The sequence below is a fragment of the Amblyomma mixtum genome, chromosome 8, assembly GCF_055824585.1.
Source record: "Amblyomma mixtum isolate Tamu chromosome 8, ASM5582458v1, whole genome shotgun sequence".
Lineage (NCBI taxonomy): Eukaryota > Metazoa > Arthropoda > Arachnida > Ixodida > Ixodidae > Amblyomma > Amblyomma mixtum.
In genome coordinates, this window is record NC_143019.1 from 81071167 (window position 1) to 81098569 (window position 27403).

The 27403-nt window shown below is 43.6% G+C and overlaps 1 pseudogene; it reads left to right on the plus strand.

Annotated features, from left to right (window-relative positions):
- The first annotated feature begins 4358 nt into the window (after positions 1-4358).
- Positions 4359-27187, plus strand: LOC149333179 (putative thiopurine S-methyltransferase; annotated as a pseudogene).
- Positions 27188-27403: the final 216 nt, after the last annotated feature.

Sequence of the window (27403 nt, forward strand, 5' to 3'; positions counted from 1 at the left end):
CAGTAGCGCCATCTGTCTTCTGCAGTGGAAAGCGTCACAAGGCGCCAAGGAGAGCGTTGCAAGAACTGAAGCGCTTCGAACATTTTCGGCCAACTGAGCGGAAAAAATGCCAGAAACAACTATTTTAACGAGGCTGTGCCGTTAAAAGAATATTGTTTGACGTCTTTTTTTCGTCCAATGACTTTATTCAATTCAGCTTATATCGTCTGCTTTCGTGGCTCGTCGGAGGACGACGTCGCGAAGTCCTGAGCTGTGTTTTTCTTGTTTAATTTCGTTGTGGAAAACAGATGGCGCTACTGCCGCCCTTCAGCAAAAACTCGGTGTTTTGGGTTTCGGTACTCCGATCTCGACGCAGACGATTATGCTTTTGCATCATGCACGGCTTAACTAAGTAAGTACCGTTGTAAAACTTGCTACGATACAAAAGTTACCATAATACGCAAGCTCTGTCTGCAGTTTCACCGCAAACGAGCCAGCGGTTGAGGTAAGAAAAATTTCGAAAGTCTTTACGATAAAAACGCACAATACGGTATGTAGAGAGAGTGAGAGAACTCTTTAATTAAAAACGGAGATTTTAGCCGGCGTGTATACTCGCTGACATGCTACTCAGCGTAGGGGAGGGAATATCGGAGTTTGTTGTTTGTTGTTGTTTGTTGGGGTTTAACGTCCTAAACCAACTCAGGCTATGAGGGACGCCCTAGTGAAAGGCTCCGGAAATTTCGCCCACCTGGGGTTCTTTAACGTACACTGACATCGCACAGTACACGGGCCTCTAGAATTTCGCCTCCATCGAAATTCAGCCGCCGCGGCCGGGATCGAACCCGCGCTTTTCTGGAGAGCAGCCGAGCGCCGTAACCACTGAGCCACCGAGGCGGCATGTCTGTTTTGCACCTGTGGCTGGTAGAGAACGATGCTACGGACGGGCAGGCTTGGTGGAAAGCCCCAAAACAATTTGTGCTCTTCGGCATTAGTCATCAAGTCACGGCGCCTATAACAAAGGTCAATGTGAACATTCATACCGAAGCGCTGTGTACAGCGCTCCTTTAGTGTTGTTTTCTCTTCCATTTTTCCGCGCGTTTGTTGTCCTATTAGTGCAGACAATGGCCAGCCTCAAGCGTGAACCTTCACACTACTACTCTACAGGGGCCCCTTGGGGTGAATATCACAGTCCTTGTCATCGCTCATGTATTTTTTAGCTTGGGAAGGGAAGCTAAAACACACCTCACAGCAAGGTTAAAAAGGAGACACTTTGTAATGGTGACTTGCGACCAACCTCGTACGTTACGTTAATAACAGTAATTTTCACCATCACCACTCTCTCCGTTTCTTATCGTTACAAAGATCTGAAAACTAAGTTAACGCTTGAAACCACCATGATTATGCAATATTTTCAGCTGTGAAGGATAATTTTTCAGTTTTTCTTTCAGAATAATTTCTGGTGGTGAAAAAAGCTATTTCATCGGTCAGCAAGTGCAAGAAATTGTGCCAGACTGAGAAGTGATGAAATATTAATTGGGTATAGGTTCTACAGATAGATACCTGTCTGATTGTTGTCCTCTGCAATTCGAAGAAACGATGATGCGACCGTCATTCACGAAGTGCAGTGGCATATATACCACATGTCTTGTCCAACAATCCTCACACGTTATGAGAAATCATGTTTGGGAACAGAATTTTGAAGCATAACATGGACGTCGTCCTGAAGACCTTAACTGAAAGTAAACCGCAAATGTCTTGTACTCTTCGGAGGTAGAATGTGCTTGCTAAGGACGTGTGAGAAAACTTGTTGCAGTGCTTTCTCTTCCCTCGTTCGGCTCCATTTTCACTCTCATCTGCATGCATGAGGTACAAAGGAACTTCAGTGCAAGGTAACGCCCGCTGGTAAAGTGTCTAGTGCTTACGTCGGACAGATGGAAATGCTTGTGGTCTTAAACCACGGGAAACAATTTCTTTTACTTCGTATCAAGAGCGTCGAAGAAAAAGGAAGTCCATGCCTGACTACAGTAGCGCAGGTAATTAATATTAGGAGCCATGGGGGCCGGCGAACATTGCTTTTGCAGTGAACTTCTTGAGAGCCTCGTATGCGCAGTCTCGCTTTTGGGCATACTAAGTCACTGAATTTTCTCGCTCTGCGGGACTACAAAACGAGTTCTTTTTTGTTTAAAATTGTTATGGCATTGACTTATGCGTCGTTGCGAACTGCTATTGGCACTGGCCACAACTCTAGCATAATTGTAAAATTCATTGCAGAATTCGATTATTTGACACAGTAACTAGCATAAATATTAATAGCAGATGTTTTTACGCGGTAGACAGTTTCCTTCTGTAAAACTTTTTTTCTCAAGTACCCTAGTTTTGTTTATATTTTAAGGTGCTGACACAATTCATTGTTTGAGACCTGTGCTTGCGCTTGGTCATTATCAGGAAATGTGAATTTATAGTTTCAATGGAAACTAAACGCTCTCTGTATAGTCATGAAACAGAGAATTCGCCATCATGCCTTCAGAATAGAATCTGTTGCGCAGAACAGAAATCAGAACATATGGGTCTAGTGGCTGCCACAGTAATCAACCCTTGGTACCGAAGTGAACTTTCACCGTCGTAATGTTGCGCGGGTACGTGTGTGATGGTCGTGCTCAAAGAACCTAGCCCGTTTCGCTGAAATACAGGAAAAGTATACTAAACTTTCAACTGTACGCCGTATTGAGCTAGCTGGTTTACAGTCTTCTTATTGTTTTAGCGAGACGAGGACGAGACGCAGCATCCGTGTCGGCTTTCTTTTTTGTGTCTCGCCTTTGTCGCGAAAAAAATTAGATGAATGCTAACCTTGTTGCCAACAAATTTATATTATCCAGTCACTATTAAACGCGTCCCGTTTCAAAATACACGTGGAACGTTCCGTAACAAAGTGGTGCTGCACGTTTCGAGGTCATGTGATCAGTCCTTCGCTTCGTCCACGCGTATTTTATTTATTTATTTATTTAGTACATACTGGAGACCCTTTTCAGGGTCCAAGCAGGACAGGCATATATTGTTAAAGCTCAAAAGATACAGAACACAATGAAAAGAAATATACATAAAAATGAGCAGACAAATTTTGCGAAACTATTACGAAGCCATAACATGGTTCCAATCGGATATTGTCCGCGGAAAAAACGAATATTTAAAACAGTCAGTTTTCGCAAAATACGGTGCCAATGAGTGAATGTGATGATGTCGGGTATAACCCGTGGTTAGGGGGGATATGTACTGTGAAGTATCCAAAGCAAACTTATGGTTAAGTAAAGAATAAAGAAACTCAAAGCGATATTTTCCTCTTCGCGTTTCAAGTGTTTCAATATCGTTAGCTGCCATGAGGTCAGTGGGGGAGTCGGTGATTTTAAATTGGGAATAGATAAACCTAACAGATTTTCTTTGAACCCTTTCTAATTTATATATGTTAAGTTTAGTAAATGAGTCCCAAACAACGGAAGCATACTCAAGCTTTGGCCTGATGTAAGCGTTATACGTCAGCTTTTTTACGTGAGAAGGTGAATTTCTTAGTTTATGCCTCAGAAAACACAGCTTTTTAAATGCAGAGGAGCATATGTTATCTATATGTGAGTTATTTATTTATTTATTTATTTATTTATTTATTTATTTATTTATTTATTTATTTATTTATCTATCTATCTATTTATTTATTTATTTATATTAGCTGGTACACGTACTATCGCGCTCAATATGAGTTGCAACGCGCGGTCGTCGACCGGGGCTCGTTCCGTGGTCTGCCTCCTCCGAACAGTCGCTCGGAATTCTGGGAGAAACTTTTTCCTGAGCGGGGGTGCTGTTGTTTCCTCGAACAGCAGTTTCTCCCAGAATTCCGAACGACTGTTTCGAGGAGGCACACCACGGAACGAGCTCCGGTCGATGACCGCGCGTTGCAACTCATATTGAGCGCGATAGTACACACACAGTGCTTTTGAAAAACCATCGTTCACTCCGCAATTTCCTGTTAACCTGTGCGAAATCAGTGCAGTCGTACTGCAAGCATCAGCTCAGTTCACCGTTGAGGAAAATAAATAGCCAAGATAAAAATGAACGCAGCTAGGAGAACATCAACCGGACGCCGACCATTAATAGCTCACAGAGAACCAAGATCAGGTCACTGATTTGTTGTTGTGTTTCTAGAGGCAGGCCTACAGTTTCGTCGTAAAGATTGCCACGCTACATTGTCGAACCGATGACGAAAACACAGGTGCAAACGGTTCCCTGCCGTCTGCATGCCGACAGGAAACGCTTCATTGAGGTTACCCCATAAAAGGCGTTTGGTTCAGTTTGCTGCATACAGCCTGAAAACTAGGCGAGACACATTAGCCATGTACGGTGCTCGCGACAGGGACGGACAAGACTACTGGGTCACCCAATGGAGAAATGGAGGTGCGACATGGCAGCAACCAGGAATTACGAAGTGAGTCCTTGAAAGGCTTTGGATAGGATATCCATAATAGGGGGTGGCAGTACGCGGGCTGGCGTACGAAGTGACCCAACTAAGCTTTCGTTTTTGAGAAAAAAAAATGCCAGTTCTACTCGCACAATTTTCACAGAGAGCTTGAACAGAGCTGTACAGAGTTGGTTCTTTTCAGTGAACATTTTACTGACCTGGAGTGGTATATTTTTCTCAACCCTGGAATTTATTTTTCTGCGGCAACTCTAGGCATATTTTCAATGCATTTCATCCCAAAACAGTCACTACCGTACTCATGTAAAGCGTAGTGCAGCCATATTTCTAGCTTAACCAATTTAAATGATATCGCAAGCCGAACTAACCGTTTTTGGCACGCCGTTCGTAATTTTGTCAGCTAGTTTGTTTTTTAAACTGTCTATGCAGGGTACAAGAAAGCCCATTGGTTCAGTCTGTGTCGCAAAACGCGAATGGTTATTTTTGAACATTACGGCAGAATATTCGTGCAAGTGTCGCAAGGCAGAAAATTCTGATACCCAATAAGAAGAATTTGTGAAATTTGTACTTCATATTTTTCTTGTTTTAACATGCGCATGGCGCAGGAGCGCAGATAAATTATTCTAATCATGTCGGCAACTTCTGCCCGCACCACTATGTCGAAGTATGTGCTACTAAGATGACTGCTTTGAGAAATATTATTACTATTTTCACAAGGTAGGTAGAAAATGCACCGCACATCTCGTCACGGACCAGAAGACGGCAAAGTGGGCAGTGGCGCGGCGCAGAGCGCTCGTGCTAGAAATCATTCCATCATCATCAAATCATTCCATCGCCATATGTCATGTAGTCCTCTCTTCATTGGGCTTGCGGTCGCGTAACAATATGATATCAGGAGTTATAAATTGTTCGTGTGCAAGTAATTCACAGTTATAGCTACCACAGTGGCGGAAAAATAGTTCCAGTAAACAGCTATTGTCCACCTGAGGCTCGCGAAGGCAAAAATGTCGCCATAAGCTATATTTCTCAGTCTAACGACTCCTCATATGCTAAATATGTTCACACTCTGTCTTCAATTTTCTCGGATAAAATCATCATCATCATCATCACCATCAGCCTGACTACACCCACTGCAGGGCAAAGGCCTCTCCCATGTCTCTCCAACTAACCTTGTCCTTTGTCAGTTGCCGCCACTGTATCCCCGCAAACTTCTTAATCTCATCCGCCCACCTAACTTTCTGCCGTCCCCTGCTACGCTTGCTTTCTCTTGGAATCCACTCCGTTACCCTTAAGGACCAGCGGTTATCTTGCCTTTGCATTACATGGCCTGCCCAAGCCCATTTCTTCCTCCTGATTTCAACTAAGATGTCATTAACCCGCGTTTGTTTCCTCACCCACTCCGCCCTCTTCTGATCTCTTAACGTTACACCTATCATTTTCCGGATATTATCGGATAAAATACGTAGCATAAATCACGGTGCTCTCGCCGTCTCCAGCTTCAGGCTTGCGCATTTAACAACATACCGTACGGCTATACAATCCAGTGTTCGCAGTTCAGAGATGTCGGTTGTAACTAACGCACCGTTTGGGTAAAACTGTCCTTGGGCACCAGGTAAGCAGGAGAGTTTTCCGCAACAACATATTAGGCTGCCGTGCACCTTGCCCGAAGACACTCCTTCATATAAGTCTTGTTTTAAAGCCCCAAAAAATGCTCACATGCGTGCAAGTCTTGGTCAAAAAGCTACAAGCAGCTGTAAATCATCCATGAGCAGCCGGGCTCCGATCTCGCGCTCTTCCACTGCTGGCGTGCGTAATGTGACGTAATTAGTGGTTTTTGAGGAAAGCAAATGGCGCAGTATCTGTCCAACTTCTCGGCGACCATCTCAACCGCGCTGTAAGAGAAGGGAGGAAGGTGGGAGTAAGAGAACAAATAAAGAGGAGCCGTAGCGGAGGGCCCCGAAATTATTACGAACAACTAGGGATTTTGAACATGCACTGACGTACCACAACACACGGGCGCCTTTTGACGCTCGCTTGCGCAGAGGATAAAGGTGGCGGGGGAAGCATGCCCCTTACTCTTGAGCGTTCCATGATAACAGTGCCCGTGAAAACCTAGAGTGGCGTTCGTTCTGCCTACTGCGTGCTTGCTTACGGCCGCTGCGCTACGGCGCTCTGTGCGAGTAAATGCGGTGGCCAGGGCGAATCTGCCTGGCGGCAGAGTTATGTTTGAGCAGCCATGAAAGTTCATGCAACGTGTTATAGCATAGAAAATCTGGATGAATTCTGGTTAGACTTTCATTTGTCACTTCTGCGCTTATTGACAATAGCTATTCTACCCTGACACACTTGTTTTGTAAAGAACAGAATGAAAGTAATTTCCTGTCGATTACTCGCAAACAGGAACGCTTTCATAGAAACCTCACCAAGCCGTTTCGAAAACAAACCTTTTCGATAAAAAAGGTTTGTTTTTCTGTCTATTTTATGCGCACTGTTCGGCCGTTTGTTCGGTTGTTCGGCCCTGCCCTCAGTAAGGCGAAATTAGGACACAATAACACACAATAAGTGGGTGCAATTTAAAAGTTGCTGCAGCGGTCTAAAAATGCTGTCCTAAACTCTTAGTGCCTTCCTCTGCTCAGTGTCCAAGTTCTGTTTGATATCCATATCCGGTCGGGGAGTAAGCGGGGGACAGAAGGTTGGTCGAATGGTCGAGAACAGAGGTTGTGCTTTTCAGCAGTAAAGCCTGCCATAAACACCACCTACAACGCTACCGAGGTCCTTCGGCGCAAGGATGAGATTTCATTTCATTTCTGTGTTTAGGAGACTCCGTGTAGAGCTTTCGCAAATGCCTCACAGTAAAGCCTAAAAGCCGCCGCGGTGGGTTAGTGGTTATGGCACTCGGCTGCTGACCCGAAATACGTGGTTTCGATCCGGGCCGCGGCAGTCGAATTTCGATGGAGGCGAAATTCTAGAGGCCCGTGTGCTGTGCGATGTAAGTGTACGTTAAAGAACCCCAGCTGGTCGAAATTTCCGGAGCCCTCCACTACGGCGTCTCACATAGCGTTAGTCGCTTTGGGACAACAGCCGCCATACACCATAAACTATAAAAGCAGACCGTAAGGATTCTCATCAGCCGTCTACATAAGCTTGAGCAACAGTAATGTTCACCATCCGTCATCCATGTTCTTTCCGTTTCTTATCATGACGAAGATCTGAAAACCAAGCTATCGCTTGAACACCAGCGTTGTGATAATTAATGTCGCCAGCCATAAAAGATAATCGTCCAGTTTTCCCTCCAATTTTTTTTTCCTGGCACACGAGAAAGTTTTCTTATCTATCTGAAAACCAGAACAACATTGCCACATGCAGATGGGATTGAAATAAAAAAGAGGGTACAGGTTTGACAGATGAATGCGTCTCTGGTTTCCACCTCTGTCAACCGAAGAAACGATGATATGATTGTCGTTGTCAAAGTGCAGCTGCATATGTAAAACGTGTCGATGTCTCAAGAAACATCACACTTTATTATGTGCAATCATGTTTGTCGGCAGGCTTTTGAAGGATAATATGGACGTCGTCCTGGCCGGAAAGCGACGGGGACAGGTGTTTCTGCCGCTCTGTGGGAAAGCTCATGAACTTAAATGGTAAGTCCACTTTACCTTTCGCGTTCACGTCTATTGACCGGAACATTGAGTCTCTCCTTGTGGCGTATCTCGTCCGCGCTGGTAAGGAAAGCTAGGATGGAGGAATAAGTGTAACTACTTCTCTCTGAAGATGAAAAAGCCTTGGAAGCGAATAAACACGTTTTCGGCTTCTCGCAAGGAAACCGTTTGCGAGTACTTTTTTTTAAAGTTAGAGCTCTACTCCTGAGGGTACAGCTTCCGATATCGATGTGTATGAGGCCATGACCTTCAGTGCCTCACAAGGTCACACCGAACTTAACTGCGTGGTGGTATGACCCAAGCTATGGTAGCATGACCACGTGATCATATGACTATGACCATTGGATACCTGACCTTGACCTTGGCATCTGATTTGATACAGGGGAGACCACGCTTAACAGAGCTTTGGTTCGTATAACTAGGTTCAAGCCACGTTCAACCCCAGCCATTTTTTTTGCATTGCCTTTCTTCTAGCTAATTAAAAATATCTTTTAAAGCATACATCTAGTGACTACTATGACTGCGTTTTGCCTGAGCGATGCGATGCATGAGATCTTGAAAATCACGCTTCTAACACCGAGTAACATATCCTTGCAGCGTCGAGAGCGGAATTCTCGCACAACAGCCATAAGTGGCGAAGCGCGGAATTGTACGGTTCGCTCTGGAAATCCTAGTATTTCACCAGCTCGGTGCCGGGATCGAATTGCTGACACGCTGCCAGCGATATTTCAACTGCAGCCGTGAAGCATGCGAACTCTAAATTGAAGACGGTTAAAAGTAGACAATGGTTGTTACATCGGAGATTTGGGGAAGAACTTCGTTACAAGAGCCAGTAGCTCCTCAATGAGCATTCATTATTCACTGAGAAAACTGAAAATGGGTGTCAGCCACAATTAGTCTCACAACTGATTAGTGGTTGCATGGGATTAGAACGATGCGTCCCATTTTGCCCAATTTTTGCTTACAGTGAATTGTGTTGTGGAGGTAACTCCGCGAACAAGTCGCTTGTACGGATGAGAGCTCATCTGCTGGCTGGTTTAACGAGATGCGCTAACATTCATGTCAGCTTCTTTCAAATTCCAAAAGAATTTTTGTGTTTCCCAAGTGTCTGCTGATACTGTACCGCCACCAATGACTGCATCTTGCTGCGAGCGAAGTGTTAAACTAACATTAACTCAAATTAAATACACGTTAAAGATACCGTGGAGCTTAAAAAATGTACCAGGACTTCTCACTTAGGGCTTCTTCCGAGCCAGTCCACACTATTGAAGGCGAGGGGGGGGGGGGGGGGGGGGTGACATTCGTTATTTACAAGCAATTATTTCTTAGCAGATTCCATTTAAGGATGCATGAGGCGAAATGCTTTGTCGACACCATCTGTACTTTGAAATAAACTTTAGCATGCATTCTGGTAAGCACGAACAGAAATACCGCATTTTGCCGACCGCATAAAGAACGCACTTCTTTTTCCTGAAAATGCTTATGCGCCATAAAACTCCATATAACTAACTAACGTTTCCTGAAAATATCGCCCAAAACTTTCTAGATGCCACGGTGCAATCTTACGTGGAGTAAATTGTCCAAAAAAGTTTTGAAGTTGTAAAACGGGCAGGCAATACGCTTGTGGAATAAATATTTTATCTGGTAGGACTGACCTTGTAAACAAAACAAAACACTCGCTTCATCATGGCTTGCCTGCTCGAGAGTGCAGTTCACAGCTTTTATCGTAAAACCGACCGTATAGTGACCCATAACGCCGTCCAAAAAGCGTGCAACTAGAGTTCACTCTCGCACAAATCAGTGTGTTCAACGCGAAGCTCCACCGTTGCATGTTTTGACAATCCTTATTATGGCAGATCGAACAAAGAAACCATTTGCAACCTGGCTTGTTTTACTCGGATACTTCGAAGATAATTCTTCCTGTTTGTACCATAGGAGGAGGTACAGAGGTCTTAACATTCGACAGAGGGCAATTTATTGCATTGTATAGTTGTATTGGACGCCTGCTAGCATTCACCTTTATCATTATCAAAATATGCACGCGAATGTGCTGCGGGTATTTATAATGCGAGGAAAAAAATATTGGACTCATTCACAGCCAAAGTAGCGGTCGTGTTCATTGTGCAAGCGCGTCTATTATACGAGTATTGGTCCTAGAGTGAATTTTTTATGCTAATTCTCTGATACGAGCGTCGAGGGATCGCGAATGCAGATGCTGTTTTTTTTTTTTTTGTTAAAGAGACGAAACAGAACCGACGGATTAAACGCATACGCTTGAAACATGCCGACAGCTGCAATTTTTAGTCCAGCTTTCCTCGGCGACTGCTATTTTGTGCACAGTTTACGACCTCTTGACGAATGCAATGTTCAACAAAAACACTGCTCCAGGTGTGTTTCTATTGAACCAACATCCACGCAAGGGCCAACCGAATTCATCCAGCGGCATAAAATTGCTGTGCCGTGGCCGGTGCACTACAAGAAAGAGACTGTTGTGAGAGGGATTTACTGCTTGTAATTTCCTCAGCGAAACAAATGAACGAAATCACTTTTTTGACTGGGCCTCAGAGGCTCAACGCTGATACTTCCATAGAGTAGTAACTATGTTTGGGAAAGTAACACCTAAATGGGAGAAGACGTGCATATGCATGTATGAAAAAAGTATCGGGCACGGCCACGCCTCACGCGTGCAGCCTCACCAGTGAATACTTACATCTTGAGCATAAACTCCGCACAGTAAAACCATTCGGTGGAAGGAGAAAAGAGTTGCTTCAGTTGGGTGCTAATAATTCCCAGATAAACTCTCGAACTCACGAAGTATGAAACATTACCCTCTAGAAGCCTATTATACCGCTCTATAAATGTCCCCGGTGCCGGTGGCGAAATGCTACCCAGGTTGGCCTGCCCTAGACGTGCAGTCGCATATGCCCGTCTTCCTTCGCACGGAGGATCTTTGGCTCTATAAGAGCAGAGGAAAAGAAGGATAAAGAATTCGCCCCACGCAACATACAATTGCGACGCTGAAGTGGTTCTAAAAGGAATAAAAGATAAATTGCCTTCACCCGTGCTTAATTGTTAAGTATAACCAAATAATCCAAGCGTAACGAATTGTGAACAAGTCCTGAAGGTGTCAAAGGGTAACATTAGCAAGCAATGTTATCATATCCTTTCACTATGCCTTAACCAGGAGCTGACCTTACACGGGACTCCCCCAAAGGCATCAGAAATCAGCGAACTTAGAAGGGCCGAATGTGTAAAACTTGCAGGGGAAGCATGAGAAGTCTTTTGTGGGCTAGGATTTGTTTAATAACGGTGTTTAAAAAATGCGCGGTGTTTAAAACATACCACGTGAAAGCGCGCTCTGTGCGCCCGGGTGCGCCGCGATTACAGCGCTCTCATCCGTGCTTTATAAAAAACATCACTCGCTTCGCGCCTTTCGTGCTGCCCAAGACAGGGCTTCGCGTTATGCTTGGTTCCAAGATAAGCGCCAGTGGGTTCGGGCGGCAATTGAAAGAAAGCGCGGCATCTGTTTTTCAGCGTAATTCACACAACGTTATCAGGCTTGTTATATGGGTCTTCGCTTGTTGGGATCTCGCTCCCAAATTCGAACTCATGAGATTGTCATCGTTCCTCCGCATGCATTCTGCTAACGTGATAGCGCGATTATCGCCCAGAAACGGGAGCCCCGCTTTCTTTCAACTGCCGCCTTTGGTTTTTGTACCATGGTGCCCACTATTTAGGTGGAGCCTTTCCCACTGCGATATTCAGCATCATGTCCGAGGGGTATGTGCGAGTTTCGCCTCCCTAGCTTGATCTTTTATTTTTCTGTGCAGAAACATGAGAATGGTACTCTCAAACAGACGTGATGCAGGTACTCTCTCCCAGTCCCCCACCACTTTTCGGCACTTTTCATCATCGCCAGTGCATTAAAATGGAGGAGTTAAGGTTCCGCGACATTTCCTTCTTTCAGCGACAGTTCCGGCACCGCACCGACATTCTTTAGGCTCTTTCCCAGTTCTAAGGAGTACCTGAAGTTAGCAAAGCAACACGGCGTTGAAGTCGGCCAGAACCACACTTTTACTTCATTGAGAGCATGCGGAGGTTATGGTACTACATCTTGTAAAAGCACATGTTGATTAATATATCCCATCTTTCAATTTTTTTAATGTAAAGTTTGGGCAAGGAAGTGGAACTCACTGAACACCCATGGCTAAAGCACCTTCTGTTGAGACCAGAAGATTGCGCACGCCATTTGTATGCGCCCTGTAGATCTACTTATTATTTCTATTAAAAACATCGCGTGATACCTGTGATATATTCGCGATCGGCGTGATCGTACGCCTGGTTTTGAAAGAGCGGGTTTATATGCTCAGCGTAGCTCCATGGTACTACACCATGACACACATTATAGCATCGTGCGCTTGAGGCCAAGAATCTCACTGCAAGGCTCAGATAACTCGACTGCTGCTGGCGCGTTATCGTGCACTACGCCCAGCTGTGGTTGACATATGGCGGCTGTCTCGCATAAGTGACGCCTTCTTAAACTATCGATCACTGACAATGCGACACGCTAATCAGCGGAATGACCGCCATCTGCTCACTATTGCATTCAGTACAAGGAAATTCTAGGGAAGACAGAAACAGGACAAAGGGTTTTCAAGTACACCGACGTAAATTCATGCGCAGCTTGCACTTTCAGGTTCCACGACATGGGCTACAGCGTTGTCGGCGTGGAATTCGTCGAGGAGTGCGTCATCGAGTACTTCCGTGAAAACGGCCTCGAGATAGAAGAGACCATGTGCCCCGTGATTAACTGCAAGATAATCCAGGTACGCACACGCCGTGAAGAGTATTGAGAGTTCAGTGACTTGCGTCCTCTGACTCAAGAATCATTTGTTTCGTTTGTTTTTTTTTCAACTTCAGAGAACCTTGCCTTTCGTTTTATAGTATTCACTACGTGCTCATCATTCATATTTTTAGGGTTCCACCGCATACTTTCTTTCCCCTTCGTACCTGGCAACTGCCAGCTTAACAGAAAGCTCCATCGGTCAATAGGGGCGCCTTTCTCCAGCTTCAGCACCAAAAACGGTGATGGCCAACTGCAAAAAAGAGGATGCATGAATCACAAAGAGCAACGTTAAAAACATGGATCATGTCAGAGCTTCCACGACAGTGCTCTCCTCATTGCATTTTTAAGGTTGAATTGTCTCTTTGTCTTAGAGAATGACTACTGAATCTCTCACCACAAAATTGAAGTTTACGTAAAGTTCAAAATCCTGCCGGTGTTATGCTTACAGTTCATGCTTGCGACCTTCTAAACAGCCGAATTCTCTAGGCTCAGGATCGACAATTCTTTCTCATTTTTCCTTGGCTAAAACCATTGGCTGTGCTATATTATACTTGCATTTACAAGCAAAAATCTAGCCTTTATAAAATTATTTAATTACCGCAATTTCCAATACAATAATAAGCATCCTTCTCAAATTTTTTATACTTTGATTGCAAATCTTTACCTCCTTTCTTGTCTGTTTGGTTGTCGTCGTTCATTTATTTGACCCACTTTGGAATTACGAGAGTAAAAAACTGGCTGTTAGCAAAACACCACGGCTTGTCAACAAATCATGCCACTGATTATCGGTACCATAATGTTTCTATCTACAAATTTTTTATCATGCTTAGATTTCTTTGTGCAGAGTGTTTGCGGCTTTGCGTATGCTCTCAAAACCACATAAAAAGGGATATTGATTTTTGACAGCGGGATGAGGCGAGGGTTGTCTCAGTCGTTGTTGAGCAGGTGAGAAAGCCCCTGCTGCCTCATTTTGGCATAGTCTACATGCACCTTGTAAAAGTGTGGCTGATGTTCTTTCACCTCTTTCGCTGTTAGCGTCTATGATATAATTTTCAAGTCCTGGAAGTGCATTTTACGGACCTCTTGACAAACCACGCTGCACTGAGTGACACGCTGTATAGTATTAATTGTTTACCTGATGCTCTCAACCAGGAATTCGTGATGTCAAATATAAAAGCAACCTTTTCCACACAGCCATTGTACATGACTAAGGCTTCATTTCTTCTTATCGAAGAGTTGCTTCCTCTTCAGCCTTAACTTTTACGTTTCTGTACGAAGTACTGCCAGTTGTATTCTTGAAACACTAACGTTGCCCAGGTCATCGAAAAACTGCTCGAGTCACCGTATCTTGATGGGAGCGGAAGCTGTACTGATTGTAGGAAGGCATCGAGATGTAAAGCAACAAATGGGAGTCAGAATTGCGGTGATTTTGAACTTACTGCATATACGTTTTGTGAGAACAGGACTAGTGGAATCAGCAGGGAAACGTATGGAGTTTTACCGTGCATTCATTTGTCTGCTGGGTAAGAACGACGGAACTTCCGAGATTGCTCTGGGTGGACAAGTAAAGATTCCGCCAAAAATGCCTGCGTGTTTTGTTTTTGGGATAATTTCTAACTTCGCGCTAAAACCGTCCTTTTCATGCCTTCTCTTGATTCACGTAAGAGCAAGAAAATTACCAAAAAGCTTATGTTATGCTATTTCGTGCTTCAGCCTTAATATATAAATTGCATACAGACCCAACAATTCTAGACAAAAGTGTTTTCGAGCAGGAACCTGTTTAAGAACGCAATTTTTTCGAATAATACAAAATTTCACAATAAGAATCAATATATCCGGGAATCACCCAACAGCAGTCTTACGTGTTTTTTTTTCTATTCACGTTTTCGCTATCGTCCAAAGCGTTCCAGATTGGTTTTTTATGCAAGTCGTAACTGCTCGAAACCCTTTAAAAGAAGGATTTTGCATCATATCAGAAGAATGGACCATTCCTTGTCCGACAAATCCTTGTCCGACAATCTTGGCCATGCATTAGTTTGAAGATAAACGCTACGGCTGTTATCATGGTGTGAGTATTTTATAAAATTGGTAGCTTTCTTCAAAACTTCAACGAAATTTGCAGTTATTTAGATTTTAATCTTATCTACTGACTTCCTATGCATGAATTACAGCGCCTGGTCTCGTGATGACGCTCCTAAACATTGATGTCTACTCAAAAGTGAGAGTGCCCAGGCAAGGTTTATTCTGTTCGGTTAATGCAGTGTACTTACCTTTTTGCAGACTCCAAACCACCAGCTTCGTGTCTTCGTATGCAGCATTTTTGACTTCAACAGGTAGGCATATATTTTGTAGAAATTTAGAATATTAGGGATATATTAAGTCAGCTGCCGATATTGTAGAAAGGTGCAACAACCTCTAGACTGAAGGCCTGTTTAGCTTTGTTTGGTTAAAGGGGGTTTAGCGTCTCAAAGCGACTCAGGGTTACCTGTACTTAAGACGTTACAAAATCGACTCAGACTATACTTATACTGAAGGCGTTACGAGAGCTGTGTAGGACATAGACGTTTGCGTTATCTTGGAGTTGTCCTACAAAACTGTAAAATAAAGACCCCAGCCTTCATCACTTAGCGCATAACAGGCTTAGACCAATCGAAACTTAAAAGAATCCGTCCGCATGAGGACAACTGATCTTTTTGCAGCCGTAGGCAAAAATAAAAAATGCAAGAAAATTGTTACGTAAAGCAGCAAAACCCTATGCTGTGAAATGGACAAGTCTACACAAGTCAAATGAGCAGCACCTAGCTGCATTGTAATCTGTGTTCGAAGTACTGCTTTATAGAAACAGCATTTCATTTGACTGTATTATGCATTATATCCCCGAAGGGAGCCAAAAGTAGGAAAAGCACTCCTCTTGACAATACCTACTCTCCAGATTACACAAAGAGACACCGGTGACTGAGCCAGCAAATATATTCGCTACAAAACACTTTTGAAACGAACACACATAGTAAAGTGGAAAATTAAATTAAAGGCACAGGAAAATGAGTGTCACAATCACAAACATTCAAGCAGTAACAGCAGAACTAAACAATGAAATTTCTAAGCAGTAAAACAGCTACACAAGTATTTATTAGCAAACAAACAATTTTTAAAATAAATACACACATTAAAGCAGACATATGAAAGACGTACGATTACACATTAAAATATGAAGGGTAACAACAGAAGGAAAATAAGTAGTACAATATTAACGATTTCTCTGAGTGCTGAAAATTATGAAGTAGGAAAAACCATCTTCAGTTATTTCTTAACGACAAGCACACTGGTAGTTCCTTGAGCAACTACTACAGGAGACCGGTACGCATTACGCAGGGATTAAATTTTGTTCTCCATGTGTTGTGCAGAATAGTTAGTTCTAAAGGTTGTTGTGGATAAGGACATCACACGTATCCCATGTTATATTCTAGAGAGATGAGTATTGCGGAAAGAAAATAAGTACTCCTTGGCTTTACAGAAATATTTTTTACACTCAAATGATCCGTCAAGAGCTAGCAGGAACAACTACACTGCTCCGGTATGAACCTCGAAACTCAAAGTCAGGTTTAGAACTTGTATCGTCTTATGGACGGCTTTGTTTTCTGCATTTGTTTTTTTCGCCTGCTTGCAGATATTTTGGTGGTGTTCCCTCTGAGTCGTGTGATAAAGGTATAGTTGTCGGGCTACAAGAAAAATATTACGGTAGTATGGCATGAAAATCAGAGTACAGACACTGAGTACTGGGAACAAGTGGAACTGGTCGGCCTTTTTTTTGGGGGGGGGGGGGGGGGGGGGGGGATGCTCGCTCCGTACTCTCTAGCAGTGTAATCGCATGAATTATTTATGTGTTTTTCATTTTACGGGAACGTATGCAAGGTTGGCTGACGCTGCTGTTCCCAGTCCTGTCATAGTCGTGTATTCGTGTTCTTTATCGCGCAGTGTGATATAAGATGACATGTTTCATGATACTATCAATACCTTTACTGGTAGTGAATTCAATCGCAGATTCGAAGCACTTCCAGAACGATTTTTTATCTTTTCGTAGCAAGGCTATTCCAGTGGCAGGTCGGGATTGTGGGTCACTTATTCCAAAGGCAGATATAGAGCAGTCGCACAGCCAAGGCCGCTCTGCGGAGCAGTCGGATTGCTCCGCCTAAATCGGTGGATTCAAGGTCAAAGTGTCCGTTACGTAGTCCCGCTTTCTTCCGGAGCCTTATTCTCTCCCCTTTTTCGTAGCAGACGATGCGTGTGGCAGAGGGCAAGGAACGCTGGGTACATTCTTCGTGAGCTGGGTGAGCGCCCCCCCCCCCCCCCCCCGGGCAGAGAATGGGTGTTACAAAAGGCAGTGCTCTCCGCCAGATTAAGGCGCCCTGTCGTGGAGCAGGCGGACCGGCCCAGATATGCAGTTGGAAACAACCGCTAGATTCCGTCAGCACTGCGCGTTTTTAAAACTTATACCATTCAGCTGGCAACATTGCTTTGTTGAACAAGAAATGTCAACTGTGGAGTGTAAATAGATATCACCAATTCGGACAGTGGTGGAAATATGTAGAGTCATTAATTTATGGACAAATATCAGGAGTATTAAAGTAAATCTGATAAATTCTTGTGAAACAGAATGACAAAAATGCACGTAATCGCTGCTTTATATTAGATAATTCCGTTCGGTAAGCTACCGAGGCAGTATTGAGACCTCCCCTTGGAATTGGGATGTTTTTGTGCATCCTCTGCAGACGAATGAAGAATTAAGAGTTAACATGCCGGGCTTTCTCAGACATTGAACACCTAACGCCATCTGTTGCCTGCCATAGCGAACACCGCGCAACTCAATGGGCGTGTTCTTAAAGCAAAAACCAGCGGATGGACGCAGACACAGAGAGGAACACAGGACAACGCTGGACTTGCAGCTGACTTATTCGCAGGAAACACGCGAAACAAAGTACGGCCCAACTCTGTACCCTACTGAATCAATGGGTGTGTTTTATTTTGAGCTTGGCAAATTTTCATAAAAATTAGAGAGTCCCAAGACGGTCTATGCGAAAATGGTAATTACCAACATCGAATGTCCTCCTCACTGCAAAATCTGACCTATTAAATGCCTTCTTCGCTACGAGCAGTTTGTAAGAATGTACACCTGACGGACCCACTCGCGAGCATAAGGACATCGAGCACTGTGAATCGTGGGCGCGTATCTTTGTTCATAACCCATGAATCAGTCGCAGGTTTACTTAGGTAGCATAGTCAAACGCTCAACACTCCACCTGCGCAGCGCGAGGGCATTGCCATAGTGGCGGGTATCTGAAAGACATCCTCACATTGCTTCTTGTAAGTTACTGTCGTTAACCACATTTCGTAGACATCGGACAACAACTCAACAGACATGCTTCTGAAGGCCATCTGCGATGGATAGAACCGCATTTGGACTTTTTTTTATTGTATAACACTATCCTGAATGAACGCAACCCTTCCGGTATAGCACGTTGAGGAAGAAAGGAGTGACTGAATGCTGGCGTTGTGTTCAAATAAATCTGGAGGGCAGAGCCACTCTCCATGCATTGCAATGACACGAAGTCACCTGTTCATTCACAAGCATGTTGTACTACGTAACAGATTGTTTCTTTCGCTCTTCTATGCAAACGTATCAAATTTCTAAACATTCTATAAATTTGTTTCTTTTTGTCAGGAAATGCGCCGGACTCATGGACATCGTCTGGGACAGATCTTCATTTTCGGCCCTACCTGAAGCAGACAGACCTAGGTGTGCTGCTCTTGACAAATCTTCGGCGATGCGTTCCCTCCATGATTCGCATGGGTGAATTCCGCACAGAGCTTTGTTTTCTGAATTATTTATATCGACGACAGTCGCTTCCTTGTTGGACGGTGGGCTACGAAACTTCCTGAATTCTCTCTTTATACAGACGAGGTGACGCAAGGCGGCAACAAGCCACCGCGTAGAAGATATCAGGCACTTTGAAATTATCAAGAAATCTGCTGAGAACCTATACTGGTTCCTTTGTGCGTAGCTGCAAAGATCTTTTCGGCAGTAATGACCCTAAAGTTACTCTAGCCATCGCATTTTCGTGGGCTGGATGTTTGCTTTCTTAAACTGGACACAGGTGATGAAATAGTGGGTTAGTACGGTCTTAAAGAAGGCTAGGAAAGAACAGGCATTGAGCGCGATAAGGAAGCAATTACTCGTTAGCATCCACTTAAGTGCAATCTTAGGGCTACAGAAGTAAGCTATAGAGCTTGCACATAAACACTGTGTGAAAAGAATTTGTCCCGGTCCTGGGTTCGAACCCGAATCACATACCACTCCACCTTGGGGAATTCGCCTAAACATGAGACTAGGTAAAGAGGCTATATGTTTTCAGTGAAAATTACTTTTCACACAGAAGTTTGCGGATCCACCTGTTTAACACATATCTAGCTTGATACTAAGCGCAAGGGAAAAGTAAAGATAATAAGGGCAGATAAAAAGGTCACTGACGGCAACAAAAGTAAAGATAAATCAACGGCAACACGTAGTAACAGATCACAGAGCGGCCAAGTAAGCCACAAGACTTAACGGGTTACAGACAAAAATTTCTAATGCGAAAAAAACGATATTTGTTTAAGGGGTGTAAGGAGATGGCTTCTAGCAAAGTTTCATTTACTGGCATTGAGTGGAACGTAATTTAATTATAGATTCTGAGCGCTGGCCGAATAAACACTAGGTATTTCCACCCGCAGTGAGTGACGTCATGGTACACTTGCCCCATTTATTGTGACGTCACCGAACTCAGATGTTATTATCAGGATCATCCAGTGCTTTCCGGCGAAGCCGACGTCATCAGCATCCTGGTAGTCTGGTTGTTCGTTACGTCAAGGTGCACATAAGTGCCAGCGTACACAAGCTGCTCAGTATGTTGGTTTTATTGCAAATACGTTTAATCACTCACTCATCATGTGAGTAAACGTTCAATTACGGAGACAAACTTGGTAACTACGAGGAAAGGAAACATTGATGATATCAAGTTTTTTCACTTTTGTTTTTTGAACAGATACGCCAAAGTGATCAAGTCCCTCCTGGCACCAGGATTCTCGTACGGCTTGTATACCATGTACTACGACGCCCCCTGGTTCAAATGTACGTCCGCCACCGAACGGCCTCTTATTGTCCTCCCGATTGTTTTTATCAGCAAGCTCCGGTCATTTTTATTTTCAATAATACTACTCCTTGTTCAAATGTGCTGCTGATGCAATGTTGTTTAAGTTCGTACTTCTCAAGCTTCTAAAAGTATCCCTTCAAAAATTTTCCACGCGCTCGTCTACACCTTCAGGATTTAGATTATTGCGTGCGATTAAGGTTAGCAAGTTGAGTGTCATCGCTGCATACATTACTAGTGCTAGTAGTTGACTTTTTCAAGTGTATTGTCCTGTTTGAAAAGGCCACCTTTATTTGACAATGATGCGCACTGATATCACACAGGTATTCGAAATTTATAACTTATAACATACTTGTAAATCCTTGGCGTCCAAGTAGTTCTAAAAGTTTCCCCTAGTATTTTGAAATTCCCCGACATGACAAAGACCCAAAGCATTTTCCAAGAAACCGCAAATAAAGGTTCCCTCTTCGAGGCCGCGTGGCGTGTTTCCACGATCTACGTGCTTGGGAGAGTGTGTTGAATGGATATTCCATAGCTCGAGCCGCGTTTCTGTCCCATGTATTGCAACGTGGCGCTACTTACTTGTGACGTTAACGTGTTATTAAACCCAAACTTGGGACGATCGTTGCATCCCTGCACATGTCACGTTAAGTGTGCTTACATGAAATGGGCCTTCTCAGATCACATAAGCGCAGATAGTGTACTCTTGAGAGCACCCGCTCCGTTGCTCGCAAAGTCTCTGGTCATGACATGCCAAGACTTGCGCCGTTTCACCTAAGGGGAACCACCTAAGGGGAAGCTCTCTGTGATGTGTGATCGTTAACCCTAGTGTGTTTTTCTTTTCTTTTCCTCTTTCGGCAGTGAACCCACGAAGCACAAAAGAGAGCGACCTCCATCAACTTTTCGGTAAAGCAAATGTTCGCTGCCTTCATTGCGTCTACAATAATATCACCTTTGTAACATTCTCTGCAGTGACATTTATAATGGCGGTAATTGCGATGTTTTATTTCAAAGCACCTCCCAGTAGCAAGGAATATTCGTTAAATACGAATTTTGTCGTTGTGCAGAGTTCCTCAATTGCAGCTATCCTCTATTTTTCAATTCCAGTTAAGCTGGATATCGCAGCAACCAGTGGAAATTTCAAAAGCCGAAAGAAAATACAAGAAAGAAGCACATGAACCAAAGAATTGAAAAGAAAACTCATCGCGGCCGTTGTGTTTCTTTTCTTTTACTGCCCTGCAGGCCATGATACTTAGACAGCATACTCGTATCTCTGTTCTCTTAAGTGAAGTAGAGTACGATAGCGATTACGCGTTCCCCTTTTATACGCGTAGCAGTAGTCAACAGAAGTGAGTACTTTTTTTCTCGAGTGCAAGAGTTCGGGATCTCGCGGTCGTACTCAGGAAACCGTGTGCTTTTATGGTTCATACAGAGAAGGCGTGTATTCTTTTTATCCAAGCAGCATGGGGTCACAGCTCCCATCTCGGGTTCGTGATTTACTGCGATTTGATCTCTATTCTTCCTGTGAGCAAATTCAAAGGTGCAGAACAAACTCTTACATCAAAGGCCGCGGAGGCACATAGAAAAAAATTAATGCGAGTTGGAGGAGCATCTTGCGCTGTAAATTTTCATGCCATACCTTCTGCAATCATAAATACGAAGCGCCTGATTTTGCTCTCTTTAGATAGCTATGTGTGATGTTTTTACACCCCTCCTAGAACATTCCTCCCAGCCTTCAAGTTTTGCGTATATGAGCATTACCTTCAAATTCGTACACCCCGCAGCACCTGAAAACTGGTCCCCATGGCCGAATGGCAGAAACAAAATCATGGCTGGGCTAGAGAAAATATTTTTTACTGCCCCGCCTTTCGCCCCATACTCTTTGCCGCGGACAGACTTCCTGAGGAATGTCATCCGCTGCTCATCTCAATAATTCCACAATCCAGACGCGATGTGTATAGTTTGCAACACCGGCACACGGTGTGGTTCTTTCAAGCGGTTGCTTCAAAGATTGCACAAACTGCAGCGACGACATGTGCACCACTCTTTTTTGCTACGCGCCGAAGATATCCAGTATTTATTTCAATTATTTTGACTGAACGAGCAAAATGAACACAGGAAGCAGGAAAGAAGAGAGACCGTTCTGAACAAGATCGTTTGTGCTCTGCAAACTTTTCCGCTAGAAATTTTGCTAAAATAGGCGCACAGCCATGCATTATAAAATGTAACGTTGCGCTCCGAAGCCTGTGCTACCGTAGTCTTGACAAAGCATAGCGGAGCATTTTTAGTCAGACAGCTCTCTCGCCTATAACTCTTGATCTATTGTAATACAGCACTGCGCTGGCTTAGATGAATTCAAGTAGACAAGAACGTAATTGGATTTGTTCATTGCACACCGATATCTCAGCGCACAGAGCGCTTTACAGTTCGTCCTAATCCAAGCACAGCCACATCATTATGGGCAAAACCTGTGGCTTTCAACTGAGCTAGAAATTTCGTGACCACGCAGTCACCGTTGTGCGCATACTGTATTGCCTTCGTGGAAGGTTTGTGATTTATAGTTTATGACAGTTTAACGTCCAAAGCGACTCAGGCTATGAGAGACGCCGTAGTGAATGGACCCGGAAATTTCGACCTCCTGGGGTTCTTTAACGCGCACTGACATCGCACAGTACACGGGCCTCTAGGGGAGGAGGTATTGCGATCATTTTAAAAAGCATGGTTACCGCAAAAATACTTCGTCAGATTGATAACCATGAAAGTCTGTTTTTAAAGATTAACTATTGGGGACACGTAGTTGTGGTATGTGCAATTTATAGGCCACCGTCATCCTCTCCCGAATTCTTGGCCACACTGCGTGATTACATGACTGCGCTTCAACCCCGGAAAATTATTATGGCGGGTGATTTTAATCTGCCTACTGTAGACTGGTTACATAGGCCTGAAATACAGCTTGCAGATAGCCCTCTTCTTGACATAATGCTTGCATGCGACTTCAAACAAGTTTTACTTGAAAACACGCGTGAAAGTGGTGACACTGGTTCAATGCTGGATCTTGTATTTGTTAGCAAAAATATTACAGAGTTCGAAGTATGCGTGGAGGAGAGAATATCTGACCACAAGCTTGTGCTGTTCACTAGCAGGCTTGGGAACTGTAAGAAGCCAGACATTAAGCTTCGCAAAACTGTTAAAGACTTCGCTCATGCCGATGATCAATCGATCCTTGATGAACTATGGAGGCTGGTTGATAACTTACCAAAAACTGATATTACTTCACTATGGCAGGCGTTTGTAACTTGCTGTAAATACTGCATTGGTGCCTTTGTTCCGACCAAACATATTAAACCACAACGAGCACACCCATGGGTCGACAGAAAAATTATACATTTAAAGCGTAGGCTAAAACGCGCGAAAAAGCGAAAGAACAGAAGCCCTGAAGATATTCGTCAATTGCAAACCCAGCTTTCTGATGCATTATTGCTAGCCCGACAAAAATATTTTTCCAGTACCTTGCCGAAGTACATAAAAACTAGCCCCGATAAATTCTGGCGATACCTTGGCAATAAGAACGTGCACTTGCAAGAAATAAGGCAGCGCAATACGCTTGTCGCTGATCCTCAGGAAATCTCTAACATAATGAATGAGTACTTTCACTCTGTATTCAACCAGGAAAATAGTGTTATAGAGGCTTCGTCTTCTTTATGCCAAGCGTCCGACTTCATATCATTTGAGGGCGTACTTTCATTACTGCTAAATGTTAAACAAAAATCTTCTGGGGGCCCGGATGAAATACCGAATTCTTTCCTTCACCGTTACGCGGAGCCTACTGCACACATTTTAACAGCTATGTTTTCTTTATCTATTAACACGGCAACTTTACCTGATGATTGGCGTGTGGCCCGTGTCATAGCAGTCCACAAAAAGGGTGACCGTCAGCTTGTGGAAAACTACCGCCCCATTTCGCTCACATCTACGAGCTGCAAAACACTCGAACACATTATCGCTCACTACATTACGAATTTTCTTGAAGATAACAACTTACTCTCTGCATTCCAGCATGGATTTCGGAAGGGCTTGTCAACATGTACGCAGCTTTTAACAACTGTTCACGAAATCGCTCTCACACTTGATTCTTCTGGGCAGGCTGATCTTATCTCCCTTGATTTCAGCAAAGCGTTCGATCGCGTTCCTCATGGCAAACTTCTTGAAAAACTTACTAACCTCGCCTTTCCTGCATTTATTATAAACTGGATAAGAGCGTACCTTTCAAACCGCACTCAGTTCGTGGATGTTAATGGCCATGTCTCCAAGGCATTACCGGTTTCATCCGGAGTGCCTCAGGGAAGTGTACTGGGACCGATCTTTTCTTAATCTATGTTAATAATATAACTAGTGCTATCCATCCTCATGTTAACATCAGACTGTTTGCGGACGATTGTCTGCTCTTTAAACAGGTTACATGCCCTGGTGATCAACTTAATTAAACAATAGTTTAACCGCACTTAATAAATGGTGTTCGGCTTGGTCCATGACCCTAAACACAGAAAAAAACTGTCTTACTTCGCGTTACGAACAAAAAACAACCACTTTCATTTTCGTATTGCATCAATAATACCCAAATAAGGGAAGTCACAGAATACAAATACCTAGGCGTAACGTTTACAAACACTCTTTCATGTTCAAAACACATTGAGAACATTTGAGCAGCCGCCTCTCGAAAACTCTGCTTTCTGCGTCACAAACTGAAAACAGCACCTCCTGATTTAAAACTTCTAGCCTACAGAACTTACATTTTGCCAAAATTAGAATACGCAGCAATAGTATGGGATCCCTTTCACCTAAAGGATAAACGTAAACTTGAAATGGTTCAGAGACGAGCAGTCAGGTTCATCTTCAACAAGTTCAGGTCCACAGATTTCCGGTCACAACTCATGGCTGACAAACACATACCTAGCTTAGAGTCACGAAGATCTACAGCACGACTTAAATTTCTTTTCACGATGTATCATAAGTCACTGAAATTCAACGGACGGCCGTACATTCAGCCATACCTGCCACGCGCATCAAGACACCGTCACGTTCACAATTTGCTGCCTTTCCACGCACGCAGTAACTTATTTAAAAATTCCTTTTTTCCTCGTACAGGTAGTCAGTGGAACGATCTGCCGGCTGACATTTTTTCCACTGACAATTTTGACGAGGCGCTACTTATGTATTTTGTAACGTAATATTCTTTCTGTGCCATTTTCCCGTCTTTTCATTCAGTTGTGTTTTTTATGTGTTTTTTCTGCGCAGTAGCGCATGCAAGTGCATTTTTTTCTGATTATGCGAAGGTCGTTATTGTGAAAAATTGAAATGCGAACTTGTTAATTTTTGTTAACTTTTTGCTGCTCCCCCCATGTCAAACACAAGAGAATAACTTATCACTTGATGTTAATGAAATGAAAATGTACACATGCCCACCTGCTTGGTCTCCTTAAGACCGCAGTACTTGTAAATAAATAAATAAATAAAATTTCGTCTCCACAGAAATTCGTCCGCCGCGGCCGGTATCGAGAAATCGGTGAAATTGTTTGTATTACGCAGCTCTGAATTTCAACCCACGGTGATATAATACCTGCTCAAAAAGAAAAACGAAATAGGCCCATAGAAGGGAATCCAAGGATCAGACAACTGGAAAACAAAGGGCACGATAGGCAGCGTGCTTACGGAAGCTCATTAACCGCTATGTTGAGCTCCAGAAAGAATAGAAGAGTTTTTTTACATGCCTTGCAAGGTGAATTGCGTAGCCTTACGCTTACTCCTCCTCACTTCAACACCAGTTTATTCGCAACCCACGACAACGGTGCAAAAAAAAAAAAAAAACTTGAGTGGACAAGACCGCGTTACGTGATGCAATTAGCCTACGTCCGTTAAGGACTTTCACTAAAAGATTTTATAGGCAAACGCAGCGTCACTGTTGCATTGAATAAACTTTGTGCTGCTCAGCCTGCTGATGATGGGCCCTACTCAGCGTTAAGTGGTTACTTCGAATGCCCAGAAGAAAAAACTATTTTCTTCCAGAGCACAGAAAACACCTAGTATGCAGTGGTAACTCAGTAGCCGCATTACGATGGAGGCGATATGCAAGACGCCTGTGTGCTGCGTGATATCAGTGCATGTTAAAAAATCCCAAATTATTCCGGAGGCGCCCATCATGTGGTCCCTCATAAACTCATGCGTTGCATTGTGATTTTAAACCCAACATAGCGTACCCTACATAGCATACAATAAATTATCATACGATACCATACCATACAATAACATATCATGCCATACCATACAATAATATATGACACCACGCCATACGATAGCATTCAATCAAAAGTAATCACACATATAATGCATACCACACAAGGTGCAAGCCGTTCGCAATTGGTCTTCAAGGAAACTTCCTTTTGAACGCAGATCGAAAAACTGTTTCAAGCAAGTTTTTACAGGTTTTTTTAAAACAAGAGGACCAGAATAGCAATCTCACAGACTTGCGCAGGTAGACAAAACATGCTTTTTTCGAATTGCCTGCGTTTCTCACTCTTCTGGCTTGATTAGTGTTGTCGCGCGTTTAATTTCGATGACTGGGCGTAAGAACTCACTCCTTATTTTATACGCGTCTTTTAACCATCTTGAGATCTTTGTAGATAACATATTTTGCGCACCCAGAGTCTGAATTAAAATTTAGATTTTTATGTACTCGTCTGGCCGCACCAGCCTCTGCCACATGGCAACACTATTTTGACGCGTGTAAGATCCAAAGGCATTGAGTGTGCGACATGAGAAGAAAGACTGATGTGTGAGTGACAATTGTTCCTTCTATTTTCTGTTCACATCGCTGTCGATGGCCACGCTCTCTGCAGGCGATGTTGGGAAGCTCGTCCTGGTCGACACCTACACAATCACGTATGACGACTTCATCAACGGCGCACCGGTCACGTACTGCCTCTGGAACTTGCGACAATGACATTCTTTGCTTAGATCCAAAATAAATCGGCACCTTTTTTTTGCATTACTCTTCGAATAATCAGCGCATTTTCAGTGTAATGCTCCCGAGTCTTGTATATCTATCCGCTCTACTGCTTCTCTATGTCAAAGCTTTGTTTATTTTAGCTCAACTTGGAAGTGAAAAGCCAGGTAGTGCTCTTGCCCCGATATGCCTAAAATGAACTTCGGCTGTCTGAGATACTGTAGTACGTTTTTACATTTTTGTCCTGACCGGTTGCATATCGGTTGCGTCAGC